This window comes from Gekko japonicus, unplaced genomic scaffold, assembly GCF_001447785.1.
Source record: "Gekko japonicus isolate JY-2015 unplaced genomic scaffold, Gekko_japonicus_V1.1 scaffold528, whole genome shotgun sequence".
NCBI lineage: Eukaryota > Metazoa > Chordata > Lepidosauria > Squamata > Gekkonidae > Gekko > Gekko japonicus.
In genome coordinates this window covers 166,259-182,316 of record NW_015170290.1, presented here as the reverse complement: position 1 = coordinate 182,316, position 16,058 = coordinate 166,259, and positions in this window count along the sequence as shown.

Here is a 16,058-nt window from a genome sequence, read left to right as displayed (position 1 = left end):
GAGGAGACGAGCGAGGCCCCGCGGCTGCAGCCACCGGGGCTCGCAATGGAGGGGAGGGGCGGGAAGAGACAAGCAACATTTTGTTGCGGGTCCACTCTTGTAAGTTCTATTTCTCTTTTTGCTGCCTGTCCATTTTTACTGGTACTCTTATGTTACAATGTTGTATTGTTTCTTTATCTAATAATTTTTACTCACTCTTCCTATAAGAGCTCTGAATGGTGTACACAATTCTTCCTTCCTCACTTTATTCTCACAATAGCCCTGTAAGGTAGTCGAGGCTAAGAGAGAGAATCCAAAGTCACCCAGGCAGACTGGGGATTTGAACCCTGATCTCTCAGATCCTATTCCCTCACTTTGACTACTACACCACACTGGCTTTCACTGGCTGTTTTTAAAAATTATCTTAATTCATGTGGATTTTGTCTGATATTGTTTTATCTTGGATTCTAAGCTGCCTGGAAAAGGATGGTATAAAGATTTTATGAATGAGTGAATAATTTTTAGGGATTCATTAGAAGAAGAAGAGAAGAAGAGATTGGATTTATACCCCACCCTTCACTACCCAAAGGAGTCTCAGAGCAGCTTACAAACTCCTTTCCCTCCCCCTCCCCACAACAGACACCCTGTGAGGTAGGAGGGGCTGAGAGAGCTCTGACAGAAACTGCTCTTTTTCAAGAACAGCTCTTATCAGAGCTACGGCTTGCCCAAGGTCATCCAGCAGGTGCAAGTGGAGGAGTAGGGAATCAAACCCGGTTCTCCCAGATTAGAGTCCGTGCACTCAACCACTAAACCAAACCACTACACCAAATGTCAATGATAAACTTATGGGATTCAATATTCTAATTCCCAAAGGAATGTAGAACTGTGATAAAATGAAAGCTTTTACACAAGAGGGCACCATAGTCCTGCAAAGCATTTGGGCTCAATGCATAGTGTCAGCTATGCTGCCATATGGTTTATGGGCCCGGGTTCGCTTTCATGACCTGTGTGCCAGTTGCTGCCGCATTCCTTTCTTTTCGCTTCCCCCCTCATTATCACTGACCTTGTAGCCTGCCTGTGTAGTGTCTTCCCATCAATTAACCGTGTGACTAGTTTCGTTTCCCAGCCTCGGCTCTAACTGCCCTGGTCCTCCTTCCCGCCCGCAGGAGTCAGGCCGATTGGCCCATAAGTGGGGGGTACATTTGAATACCCTATATCTCTCTCTGCTTTCTGTGTAGTAGTTATTCCTAATAGTGATTATGTTTCTGCAACCATAGTACTAGCAATAATGTATAACCTTCAAAGAAGCGGGTGCTCCGTTGATTGACTGTGGGTCCTGACACATAGCAGTTTCTATGTACATAATATTTCTGTTCCAGTGTTTTTACTATAGACTATGGGGCAGATCTTCACATAAACTACTGAACACTGAAATTCTTACACTTCTCTGAAAACACAGACCTCTCACAAACGTTCTGTCTGAACAACTATAGTATCTCATTACCTTAGAAACACTTACTCAGGGTGAGATGACTAGGTATACAACTAGACATTTCCCTTAGCAGATCTGAACATCAATACAGCAATATCGTTCATTGTGGTGCATACCACAACCTGCCACTCCTGGGTCTTTTCCCAGTGCATTGTGGGAAGTTAAAATGATTTTCAAAACTGGAAATCATGGTATTCCATAGAAACCTATCAGGTATTCCCCAATGAAAAGATCAAAGATACATTCCTTTGAAAGAAAATTTGCCTGAATTGTTGTCCTGTTGTCCCCTACTCTCTGTTACATGGAGGTCAACACAGCCTGACCAGCACATAATCTGGATGTTCACCCTAGAATGCTCTCCCATCCTCAGAATTCTCTCTTAATTGCACATTCCAGGATAGATGTGCATAAGTAGATGAGCCAGTTTTTCCGGTAACGTGGGTTATAAATTGAAATAATAAATAAATAAACAAATAAATAAAATAAGTATCTATGCATAAAACTGATGTAGAAAGGATCTGGGCAGGTTAATACATATGAAAATTACTTTCATAAGATGGTGAGAAATTAGAAATGTGCATAATGTGCGTGGTGCTTGGCTGATAATTTCCATCAAGAATTTGTTCAGGGGAAAAGCAACTGTCAGAGGTCACATGTCAAAGCTTTCCTGGCTCTGTTTTCACATCAGGAAGGTCATTTGTTGTGGTAATGTCTCTAAGTAAATATCAAGCCACACTTTTAAAAAGATTTATGTCAAACAGAAGGCTACTTTTCATATCTTTCATACTGTGTCTTTGTCATCAGAAACCTTTTGGAAAACACTGAACTTCAAAATGCCTCCAGTCACTAAGGGAATTTCTGGGGAACCTGTTACAAGACTTGGTTAGTTATTCAGATGTTTAGTTTGCTAGAAGTTAAGAACAATGGAAAAGTTATACTCACTGGAAACTTGTGTTTTGCAAAGAAATCCCTGGGGAAAAAATTAAGATGCTTATTAATTAAATATTTATTATTTGTAGACAAAATATAATCTTAAAAATTCATTATGCACTGACAGATTTATCTAGCAGGCTAAAGTAAAAGGGGGTAGTATAAAATCAAAGCCACAGGGTCAATCCAACATGCAGTTAGGAACAGTTTAACCCATTGTTTTCAGAGGTCTTACGCAGGTCTCACTCTCTTTGGGGTTGTGTATATGCCGAATACAAAGGTTTTCTTTCAGATCCTTAACAGTTAGTTTTCTGAAATGCTGACAGATCAGCTCCAAGCTAGCCTTCTGTTCAATAATAAATTAATGTTATTTTAAAACCATGGTAAATAGCAATCTAAATATAAGCCAAAACATTCCAAGGCAACTCAGCTCAAGGTGGAAAGGATCTATGAAGAGTAATGTATATGAAAATTATGTTGCTAATATATTAAGAAATTGGAGGTGTGCATGGATTGCCTGATAATTCCCATGAAGCATTCACTGTGAGGATGATAAAATCAGATGTGTGTGTGTCTGCCTGCATGTCAAATGCAAATCACAGATGGAAATTTGACAAGCTTCTCACATCCCACCCTATCATCTCCACATATTAACCCACCTAGTATAATCTATGTCTAGGCTTCCATCTGGGGTTTCCATTCCAACACTGGACAGCGAGTTGGATCCAGCAAATCCATTCTGCTTGTGGGAGTGTTTTCCTTTGGTGAAAACAACCTTTCCCTCAAGATGTAGACTTTTGCAACAGGGGAAATTTCCTCCCACCAAAGGAAATCACCTCTGATAGTAGAACAGATCTGTGGGATCCAGCCCACAATTTTTTTTTATTATTTTGCATCACTTCTAACACAATACTCTCCAATAGGCACTTCACACATTCAGCTAAGAATCATCCAGTTATGTATCACTGATTGGATATTGAATAATGAAGGCATTTAGATAACAGTCTTATGCAGTGTTTTTCTAGCCAAAGCCCTTTCTTCCCCCTCCAGTAACTTAGACTGGAGTCACTCTGCACAAGATTGCCCTGCAAATCTCATGGCTTTTGATGTGCAGGATTTCAAGCTTTGACTTGAATGGGTAGACTGAGAACAATCAGCAATTTCACTAGCTACAAGGCAGGGGCAGAGCACTGTTCTTCCATCAGGAGGTTTGCTTTATAAAACCTGAGTCCCTTTTGTTGTAAAATCTGTTTTGGCAGAATGGTGTTTAGAAAGGCTACTGTGCAAGAAGGAAGTAATGGTATGGGAACATTGCATCTGGGAAATCACTGCTGTGACCTACTGTCCTACATTCAAAAGGAGCCTTATTCTAAACATGAATCATAGCTTTAAGATCCAGGAAGTGGTTTCCCCCATCATTTGTACTAAAACACAAACATAGCCAGTAATAATGCAAAATACATCAAAATAGTCTATGAAACAAAGGTCCACAGTGTGGCACCCGTGGGCACCATAGTGCCTGACAACACCTTTCCTTGCACCCAAAAAGTGTTTTTTGGAAAGTGAATGGGGGCCCCTGGGGCTTTTGCTCAGTAGGGTGTCTTATTGGAAATTGGAGGTCTGATCAGCTATGTGAATTCCCAAAAATGTTCCAATGGCAACTGCCACCACGCTGTTGCTTTTATTCTCTTACTTGTTTTAGGGTATTTTTTTAATTACCTCTCTTCTCCCCGTGCTTGGACTTCCTCTGTGAGTGTGTGTATGTGTGTGCATGCACAAATGCATCTGTGGCTCCACCTCCTGCAGCACCCATTTTGTGGTTGTCTCTGCCTCCTGTGGCAGCCCATCACCCTGGGTCAGAATTCCAAATGTGCCCATAACCTCAAAAATGTTGGGGACCCCTGCTCTAGAATAACAATTCTTGTCAAATGTATAACATTTTACCTCACCATTGCTCTCTAGGAGCTTTAACCTTCATAACAACCCAGAAAGATAAGTTTATCTATGAATGACTTGTTGGAATATGCAAGGTCTGTTGTGCACAGATAGAGAAGATGCCAAGAATATCCTGCAGGGGGCAGCAGAAGGGACAACTAGTTAGCATAGTGAGATTAGGGACTTCCCACTATTTTCAAATAGTCTCCTTCCTGTCTCCTGATTGGCTCAGTGCACCTGCTGATTCCCTCCCTTCTGACTAGTTAGAAAGTTAGATGTCTCTTTCTCTCTCCTCTTTCTTACAAAGTTTGTTCTACTCTTCATAAACCAACTTTATTCTTTAAACAGCTTGTGCTCCACTTTACTGCATATCTACATTCTGCCAACATGACTAGTTCAGGACACTCAATAAGCTTCGTGGCAAGCAAGGATATGAATCTGAGTCTCCCTAATCCAACCTCTAACCATTTTTCCACAATGGCCCACTAAAAAACAAGCTGCACCATCACATAAGGACTATAAAACATACAAATATAGACTTTATACCTTTATTCTTCCCCAATCATTCCAGCAATAAATATAAATATATACAGCCCATCCTCTGAAGCTGCCATTTCCTCCAAGGTAACTGATCTCTACAGTGTAGAGATCAGTTGTAATTCTAGGGGCACTCCAGGTAGGTTTGCCACCTGGGAGCATTTGGAGTAGGACTGCCAATCTCCAAATGGGGGCTGAAGATCTTCTGAAATTACAATGGATCTCCAGACAACATAAATCAGTTTTCGCAGATAAAATGGCTGCTTTGGCATTATATGGCATTATACCAGGGCCATAGCCACAGTGCGGCATCTTGGGGCTAGGCCCCCCGACTTACTGGCAAGGCCCATGACTTCCCATCCAGCCAAGGGCCCCTGAGAAGTGGTGAATGCAGGGAAGGAGCTGGTATTCCTTTAATTTGATTAGCCAGTGCCCCCTAAGAAATGTAAATGCTCCCCAACTAAAAAAATATATCTGGCTATGGGCCTGCATTATGCCCTGCTGAGATCCCTCCCCTCCCCAAACCTTGGCCTTCTCAGGTTCCACCTCCCAAATATCCAGGAATTTCCCAACCCAGAGCTGGGAAACCTGATTTGGAGGGCCGGAGGATTTGGAGACAGGGACTAGGAAAACAATGTCATGGCACCAGCAGTACTCTAGATTAAGTGGATTCCTAGAGTATCCCTCTAATGTAATCACACACACATACACATTTGTTCCTACTGCTCTATTAAACCACAGTGTGGGTCAGAGTGTGGGGGCTGTTGTAGACAACCTGGAAAGCCTAGGTCCAGGTCATAGGGTTGCCAGGTCCCCCCTGGCCACTGGTAGGTGATGAAGGGTAAGGTGGCCAGATCCAAGTAGGGAAATTCCTGGAGATTTTGGGGTGGAGCCTGGGGAGGACAGGGACCTCAGTGGGATACAATGCCATAGAGTCCACCCTCCAAAAATGTCCATTTTCTTCAGGGGAACTGATCTCTGTAGTCTGGAGATGAGCTGTAATTCCAAGGGAATCCCCAGGTTCCACCTAGAGGATGGAATCCCTATTTCAGGATCCTTCCCAATAGTTTGAATCTGGAAATCCTAAGCCCAGCATGTACATTCACAGGCGTTTAGATACCTAGAACATGTTGAATAGCCATCGCTATAAGTCAGAGATGTGCTCTTGTTGGATGTAGCCTTTTCTGTCCGTCCCCCCCCCCATTCAGTAACCTTTGCACTCAATAAAACAGATATGAGTACATCACAGGCAATCATACAGTGTTATTCCATTCAAGATCCATTAAAACAGGGTTGTCGAAACCTGTTGTAATTTTGAGTATGCTGTTCAGGTGTGTATCTGTAAGCTGCAAACCTATGATGATGCAGCAGAAGCAGATCTGGAAGAAGAAGCAGAAGACAGCCAGTTCCACTGCGGGCCTGATGGAAGCCCTCCGAGGACCTGATCCGGCCCCCGGGCCGCGTGTTTGACACCCCTGCATTAAAATCCTTAGACTGGAGTAGCTGTATTTAAGATTGCATTGCAAATCTGATGTTGCACATAGATCGCTTTTGCTGGATTTGGAGCCTAGAAGCTTAGGTTTGATCACATTAGTTCAGATACTGAGTAGGGTGGAGAGAATGTTATGGCTCTCTGACTAGATTCTGAAGGCAAAGAGAAAATGTAAGCATGTGGGACTTGTTATGACTTACCCACCCACATATTTACTCTAAAGCTTTGCCACCCCAGAAATCTGGCAAAGGAAAACCCATCTGCTAAATATTCCTTATGTAAGAGGAATGCTTGAAATGTGGCATGTTTGAGCTGAGGTACATTGGCAAGAGTTTATAAGCAAGTGAACAGAAAACATTAATATTCATTTTACAAGCAAAGCCAAAGTTATGAGCCAACAAGACTGCCCACAACAAGGAAGTAAGAATGTTTGTTGATTTCAAGCCAACCCAGCTGACTCTGTAAATGCATGGCTGTCTCCAGAAAAGACTCACTCTGCCTGATTGCCACTAGCATGCACTGAATCCTGAGAAAAGTCATTTTCAGCATGCCAACACAACCATCCAATGATAGCCCATTGCGATGGCAGGCTAAAAGCAAAACAAAGTTGAGAATGCATTCTTAGCAGTCTTCGATCCTAGGATTACAATTTGTCAGCTGGTACTGGGCAACTCCGCACCCTAAATGATTTGAAGGGGGGGGGAATGGAGTGGAAGCACAGACATTTCCCCAATTTTTATGATAAAGACCATCTCTATGGTTAAATCCCACCCATCCTAGGCACAGCCCCCTGAAGCTCCCTAGGTTTGCCTGTGCAGGACTAGCAATTCTGTTTGACCCCCTTCTGATGCCACAGCTGGAATTCAGCATGTGAAGTGTCTTTCCCTATAGCACCTAGGTGGTGAAGGGTTGAGTGACTTGGCCCTTCACTGGGAGCTGCATGTGGATTAAAAGTTGGCATGGTTGAATAATTATATATAGATATATAATAGAAGAATTATCATAATTTGTTCATCGCTGCATGAGCCAACAAAGTTAGAGTTCAGTGGAAGCATGGGTACTTAGAAAAGAGCAGTTGGACAGAGAGAGAGAGGGGAGAGAGGGGAGTGTCAGTTATCAGCCTCAGTTGATAGTTAGTGGGCTGCACTAAGAGCAGGGGAGGCAGGACATTCCCATTCCACTGGCGGAAAATTTAGACTGGCTCCGTCCCCTCAATAAGCCCTGGTCTCTTTCTAGGATTTCCACCTTAAGCTGGGCCTGGGATTCTCTCAGAATTACAACTGATTTCCTCAGCAGAAGGGCTGAGTCCTCTGGAGGAAATGGCCGCTTCAGAGGACAGCTTGTATGGCATCACATCCCCACTGAGCTTCCTCCCCTTCCCTAACTCCATCCTCCCCAGGCACCACCCCCTAAACCTCCAGGACTTCCTCAAGCTTATCTCCCAACTAGGGATGCCACTCTCCAGCTGGGACCTGGGGATCCCCCAGAATTACAACTCATCTCCTGACTACAGAGATCAGTTCCTCTGGAGAAAATGGAAGCTTTGGAGGGTGGACGCTATGGCATTGCATCCCGCCGAGGTCCCTGCCCTCCCCAGGCTCCATCCCCAGATCTCCAGGAGTTTCCCAACCTGGATCTGGCAGTCCTACTCCCCCATTCCCTGCCAGTGTCTGGGGGGAGCTGGCAACCCTACTCTCAACCAACAAACCATTTGCACCATGGGGGGGGGGGCAAAGCGACAGCGAGGCAACCCCAACACAACACCGTAACACGAATGATATCACAACACCTTTCCGGCATTAAAAATGACCACATCATTATTTGTTACAGCAGCTGTTAAAGCCTTCGGACAGCATGGAGCAATGGATCCAGGCATTGCTGACTGATGTACTCCAATCCAGCCCACTTGCTGGGGAGGTATCATGTGATAGCATAGGCAGGATTCCACTTGGGCAGCAGCCACTAGGTGGTCTCCCCTGCCACTTGAGGATGAGGGCGCCCTGACAGCCCCCAAGCTGTCATGTGAGCCTTCTGGGGGATCTCCAAAGATGGGGGAAACAGGCAAACAAGCCACCTTTCCCCAAAAAATGGATCCTGCCCCTGGTTGATACCACCTAACACTGTAGTGGCAGATAAAAGAAATAACAAAACATGAAGCAAGATGCAAAGACAACGCCCATAACATTCCTGTAACGCAATAAACAAAGGGAGAGGTGAATGGGGGAAACCACAAGGCAACTGGGCCTGGCAGCGCAGCAGGGCCCAACTTATAGCAGCCAGGCAGACCTGAGGTAGAACCCTCTCAGTGTGGTCCACTGACCCAAGATGCCTCCCCCAGCCAAGCCAGGTTAAGACTGACTGGCCACCAGAGGAGGGAGCCATGGGTAGAAGCTCACAAAGGCACAGAAGCCTCCCCCAGCCATTAGGTGACCGCACGGCCAGTCCAGCAGTCCCACCTGCCATTGCCTCCCTCTTCACCACCCCCATGGGACTGCATACAGGGTCCGGGTGAGTCTGGGGCCTCTAGCATTTCAAAGTCTCCTGTGGTTTGACAGTTTCTCATATAAGAGACTGCTAGGATTTTTTAAAATGAATTTTAAAAGTAAGGTGTGGTGGCTTGTTGCCATAATATCAAAAATGAGAATCCAGTGAGCCTCTTTCCTTGGGCATATTGGCTGATATGCAAAGTCAGATTTTTCTGTAGGCAGAAAACAGTTGAAACACTTTCTTTGGAAGGTTTTAAAAGGTTTTTAAATGAGAAACACATGGGGCAAAGATCTGCTTAAGCACACACTGCTGAATGAATTTTTAAAATGGTGCCGATGCAAGTGTGCTCTCTTGCTTCCCAAATGGCTTGATTTTACAAGAGAAAGTTCAGACATCAGAAATTGTGCAGTGATACCAGTTTAATCCATAAAGGTCTGCTTTTTTCCAGTGTCAGGAAAGTTAGCTGTGAGTACAGGCCACCATCGACTACAGAACGGGAGACAGATGTCACTGTCTGAACAATCATTTTTAATCCGTAAGGGAGAAGCAATGAAATCACATCAAACAGCCCATCTGATCACAGCCACAGAGAGAAGAGTTAACTTTAATTGGATTAGGACTTACACTAAGCAGGTTCTATTAGCACCAGCTCTGGTATACAGTTTAGCCCACCAGCAGTTGTCATGGTTGCCTGGCCTGTGGAAAGACTGGGATGGGAAGATTTTGTATTCAGACTGATGGTGAGGGGGCACAAGTTTAAGAGATCCCTATGTTTAAGATATCTGGGAAAAGTTTCCTGCATATAGTATGATACCTGTAGATTCTTCAACATGTGACCTATTTAGGGCAGGCATCTTCTTGAATTGCTTGTTGAAAGTCACTGTGCTGGTTCTCAGGAAAACATATGAAATCATATCCAGGTTGGGAGCAGGAGAGCATGAGCCATTGTTCATACATATAAGAAATATTTATACAGGAACCTATGTTGTTGTTGCTGTTGTTGTTGTTCAGTCACACAGTCGAGTCTGACTCTTCGCGACCACATCACGCCAGGCCCTCCTGTCTTCCGTCGTGCTCCAAAGTTTGCTTAATTTCATGTTCGTTGCCTCGACAACACTGTCTAACCATCTCATCCTTTGCCGTCCCAGTCTTCTTTGACCTTCAATCTTTCCCAAGATCAGTGTCTTCTCCAGTGAGTGCTCCCTTCTCATTTGGTGGCCGAGGTTTTTTTCAGCTTCAGTATCTGGCCTTCCAGAGAAAAGTCAGGGTTGATTTCTTATTCTTTGGCGCTCGACCTTCCTTATAGTCCAACTCTCGCAGCCATACAGTACTACTGGGAATACCATTGCTTTGACCATACAGACTTTTGTTCGCAGGGTGGTAATGTCTCTACTTTTTAATATGCTGTCGATGTTTGCCACCACTTTTCTCCCAAGGAGCAGGCATCTTTTAATTTCATGGCTGCAGTCACTGTCTGCAGTGATCTTGGATCCCAGGAACGTGAAGTCTGTCACTGCTTCCACAACTTCTCCTTCTATTTGCCAAGGAGTGATGGGGCTGGATGCCATGATCTTAGTTTTTTTGATGTTGAGTTTCAAGCCAACCTTTGCGCTCTCCTCTTTTACCTTTAACAAGAGGCTCTTTAGGTCCTCTTCACTTTCTGCCATTAGAGTGGTATTGTCTGCATATCTGAGGTTGTTGATGTTTTTCCCAGCAATCTTAATTCCGGCTTCTGAATCATCCAGGCCGGCATTTCACATGATGTACTCTGCATATAAATTAAATAAGCAAGGAGACAATATACATCCTTGTCATACTCCTTTTCCTATGCTAAACCAATCAGTTGTTTCATATCCTGTTCTAACTGTCACTTCTTGACCCTTGTACAGGTTTCTCAAGAGACATGTGAGGTGGTCTGGTACTCCCATCTCTTTAAGGACTTGCCATAGTTTGTTGTGATCCATACAATCAAAGGCTTTAGCGTACTCAATGAAGCAGAAGTAGATGTTTTTCTGGTACTCCCTTGCTTTCTCCATAATCCAGCAAATGTTGGCCATTTGATCTCTAGTTCCTCTACCTCTTCAAAACCCAGCTTGGACTTCTAGCAGTTCTCTATCCACGTACTGTTGAAGCCTAGCTTGTAGGATCTTTAGCATGACCTTGCTAGCGTGTGAAATTGTGCGATAGTTTGAACATTCCTTGGCATTGCCCTTCTTTGGGATTGGAATGTATACTGACCTTTTCCAATCCTGTGGCCACTGTTGTGTTTTCCAAATTTGCTGGCAAATTGATTGCAGCACTTTAACAGCATAATCTTTTAAGATTTTGAATAGCTCAGCTGGGATACCATCACCTCTACTAGCTTTGTTGTTAGTAATGCTTTCTAAGGCCCATTTGACTTCACATTCCAGGATGTCTGGCTCGAGGTCAGTGATTACACCATTGTGGTTGCCAAGGGCATTGAAGTCCTTCTTGTATAGTTCTTCTGTGTATTCTTGCCTTTTCCTAATCTCTTCTGCTTCTCTTAGGTCCCTACCGTTTTTGTCCTTTATCATGGCCAGCTTTGTATGAAACGTTCCCTTGATTTCTCCAATTTTCTTGAAGAGATCTCTAGTCCTTCCCATTCTATTGTTTTCCTCTATTACTTTGCATTGTTTATTCAGGAAAGTCTCCTTATCCTGTCTTGTTGTTCTCTGGAAATCTGCATTCAGTTGGGTAAATCTTTCCTTTTCGCCTTTGCCTTTCGCTTTCCTTCTTTCCTCTGCTATTTGTAAAGCCTCATCAGACAGCCACTTTGCTTTCTTGCATTTCTGTTTCTTTGGGATGGTACTGATTGCTGCCTCCTGTACAATGTCACGAACCTCTGTCCATAGTTCTTCAGGAACTCTGTCTATCAAATCTAGTCCCTTAAACCTATTTTTCACCTCCACTGTATATTCATCAGGGATGTGATCTAGGTCAAACCTGAATGGCCTAGTGGTTTCCCCAACTTTCTTCAGTTTGAATTTTGCAATGAGTAGCTCATGATCTGAGCCACAGTCAGCTCCAGGTCTTGTTTTTTACTGACTGGATAGAGCTTCTCCATCTTTGACTCCAAATTATATAATCAATCTGATTTCGGTGTTGCCCATCTGGTGAGGTCCATGTGTAGAGTCACCTCTTAGATTGTTGAAAGAGGGTGTTTGCTATGACCAGCATGTTCTCTTGACAAAACTCTGCTAGCCTTTGCCCTACTTCATTTTGTTCTCCAAGGCCAAACTTGTCTGTTATTCTGGTTATCTTTTGACTTCCTACTTTAGCATTCCAGTCCTCATCGTCATAGGGGACAGGAACCTATGAACACAGATGCAAACAGCAGAGTCTCTACTCTGCATAAAATGTGCCATGTTTTTTTTTTCTTTACATGAACGGGCAGCTCTGGCTAGCGCAATCATGACCTTTCTTCTCTTTCTCATGCCTCCATCAAATATCTGTACCCTACAGATCTAGATAAACAAGTGATCTTTCTAGTCCAGTTTTGTTTACTCTGATAGGTAGTCTTCCAAGGTCCCAAAGAGGGACTTTCCCAGCCTTATTTTGGCTAGAGATATCAGGAGTTGAACTTGAGACCTTCAGCCAGCAAAGATCAAATCTCCTGTTCAGCCCTAGCCACTCCCATATCTTATGAAACATAGATAGTAGAGATAGTTGGCTGTTGTGCAAGATGTGCACTGGATAGATATTTCCATAGTGTGTTGACTGGAGTTGGTTTATAAAGTATATACTGTAAAATATTTTCATATTGTGCGGATTATGGTCATTGTTTTCCAGAACAGTGGTAGCTAGCTATGGTACATGCACTGTGAAACTGGAAAATGAATTCTAACATTAATTAACATTATTTCGATTAACAGTTAATTGGATCTTCCAGCATTAATTTAAGTGGTATTAGAACTGAACTACATAACTGTTCATTGATAAGAATCATAGGTCATGGTTAGTCCTCAAGGTGAATTGTCCCTCATTGCGTGATTACAGAACCCCAGACCATATGGCCCATCCACATTATTTGTACCTTCTTATATGAAGACACTCAACAAAAGGCTGGCTCACATTCTGCTTTCAGTCACTCTTTGGAGTATCGACTACATCCTTTCAGAGAGACTGTGGAAATTCCTATGGCTTAAATATGGGAGATCTTTACTCTCTTATTGTACTGCTCATGTGAGAGGATCACTCCTGTGATTGAAGGCACTTCAGCACAGCTTAGGGCCTCAGGAAAGCATGTGTTTCAGGTTTGCTTTTGGGCATCTCTAGCTTAGAAGGATCTCATGAACAAGGGCTGGAGAAGATCTTGGCCTTGGAGGTCAAGATGGCAAATAGGGTTCAATGTGGCCAAGTGCAAAGTGATGCCAAAAATCCTAACTATAAATACATGTTGATGGGGTCCGAACTGGCAGAGACTGAGAGATCTTGCAGTGGATAACTCACTGAAAATGTCAAGACAGTGTGCGACTGCAATAAAAAAGGCCAACGCTATGCTGGGGACCTCATTTGGAATACTGTGTACAGTTCTGGTCACCACACCTCAAATAGGATATTATAGCATTGGAAAAAGTGCAGAAAACAGCAACTAGAATGATAAAAGGGTTGGAACACTTTCCCTATGAAGAAAGGTTAAAGCGCTGGGGACTCTTTAGCTCGGAGAAATGATGGCTGAGAGGTGACATGATTGAGGTTTATAAGATTATGCATGGGATAGAGCAGGTACAGAAATAAGTCATTTTCTCCCTTTCTCATAGTATAAGAACTCATGGACACTCAATGAAATTGCTGAGCAGTCAGGTTAGAACAGATAAAAGGAAGTAGTTCTTCACCCAAAGAGTGATTAACACATGGAATTCACTGCCACAGGAGGTGGTGGTGGTGGCTACCAGCATGGACAACTTGAAGAGGGAATTAGATAAACATATGGAGCAGATGTCCATCAGTGGCTATAGCCACAAGGTATAGATAGGAACTCTGGGGCAAGTGATGCTCTGTATTCTTGGTGCTGGGGGGGGGGGTTAACAGTGGGAGAGCTTCTAGTGTCCTGGCCCCACTAATGGACCTCCTGATGGCACTTGGTATTTCTGGCCACTGTGTGACACAGAGTGTTGGACTGGATGGGCCATTGGCCTGATCCAACATTGGCTTCTCTTATGTTCTTATGAGGTCAAGACCTGGGAGGGCTGGGAAAGATCTTGGCCTTGGCAGAAAAAAGAACTTTATGATGTGATATCCTTTCACTCTAGGAAAGCTGCAGCTAATATACTGGCAGGAAAATGCTGTGTCACGCTCTTGCTTTAACTACACATTACCAGTAAAGTTTAAGGCAATGTGTAATTTGATTATAAAGCCTCTGTGTATATGCATTATTTCCAAGATGCATCGAAGTGATTATTGTTGAGGACACCTTACCCCATATGATGCAATCCCACTGATGAATGTAAAAATCAGCTGAAAATTCTAGAAGGGAGAGGATAGAGAAGGAGGAGGGGGAAAGGGAAAAAAACAGAATGCATTCTGCTTGGGGTCCCCCCCCCCCCCCGTTTGGGAGGGATCTTATCATATGGAATCCAAAGACAACCCATTGTTACCCATAGAGTCTTGGGCTCTCTTCTTTAGCTGCTGCTGAATTTCCCAATCTGTGTGTGTTTATTTAGGAATAGGTTCCACTAAACCTAGTGAGACTTCCTAAAGTGCGCTTAGGATTGCAGACTTTGTAGAAGAAAGTATATTTTTTGTTCATTCAAGTCGTGGGACTGCCCCTGTCCTCTTTTGATGTCTTTGACCAAGCTTAAGCACTAATAAGTAAGGAGCTGCGTTGGCTCAAGTGGTTAAGATGCTGAACTGCAGGCTGTGGAAGGTCAGTAGTTCAGCAGTTCAAGACCCAAGTTGCCGCATGACGGAGTGAGCTCCCGTCTCTAGTTCCAGCTCCTGCCAACCTAGCAGTTCGAAAGCTAGAAATTGCAAGTAGATAAGCAAGAAAGCAAGAAAATGCAAGTCCCACTTCGGTGGGAATGTAACAGCGTTCCGTGCGCCTTGGTATTTAGTCATGCCGGCCACATGACCACGGAAATGTCTTCAGACAGCGCTGGCTCTTTGGCTTTGAAACGGAGATGAGCACCGCAACCCTAGAGTCGGACTCGACTGGCTTTCGAGCAAGGGAACCTTTACCTTTACCTTTTTAAGCACTAATAAAAGTTCAGTCACAAGAAGATCAAATCATCTAACCTGGAAATGGTTTACAAGGAAACCAAATAAAATATGGGCTCTTTTTTACCACCAGCACTAAAACCTACAAGGAAGCAGTGTAGAAAAGTACTACTAGAAAAAGTATATCAAACAGACGATGAAAATGTTTTGTGTGAGACAAATCCCATTGAAAAGATGAACTACTAAAATAAGATGAATGCACTGTACTAGTAGGGGAGCGGCCATGGCTCAGTGGGAAAGCATCTGTTTCTGCTTTGTTTGCAGAAAGTCCCAGGTTCACTCCCCAGCACTGCCAGTTATAATGATGCAAAAGACCTCAGAGAGCCCAGCCAGTCAGACCGCAACAGACCCACTGGTCAATATAAGACTGTTTCACATGTGCGATTTCCTGTTTCTAGAACAGGGGTGGCCAAACTTGCTTAAAGTATATCCACATAGATATAAATATCAGATGTTTGAGAGCCACAAGACATCAACAAATATAACCCACACATTCTTATTGGAAAATATGCAAATATGCTTTTTATTAACATTAAATGAGACTGCCAAAAATAATACAAAAGGGGTAAAAACAGATACTGATAATGATATCTAATTTTAGATGGGGAGGGAGGGGAGAAGAAGAGAGAAGAAGAAGAGATTGGATTTATACTCCGCCTTTCACTACCCAAAGGTGTCTCAGAGCGGCTTACAAACTCCTTTCCCTTCCCCTCCCCATCTAAGGTGGGAAGGTGGGTGGGGCTGAGAGAACTCTTGACAGAAACTGCTCTTTTTCAAGAACAGCTCTTATCAGAACTATGGCTTGCCCAAGGTCATCCAGCCAGGTGCAAGTGGAGGAGTGGGGACTCAAACCCGGACTCCCAGAGTCCACGCATTTAACCACTACACCAAAGGTGGAAAGAAAGTGGAAAGAAAGCAAATATATGGGGGAAGGGGGAAAGAAAGCAACTTTAACTTTAAACGCATCTT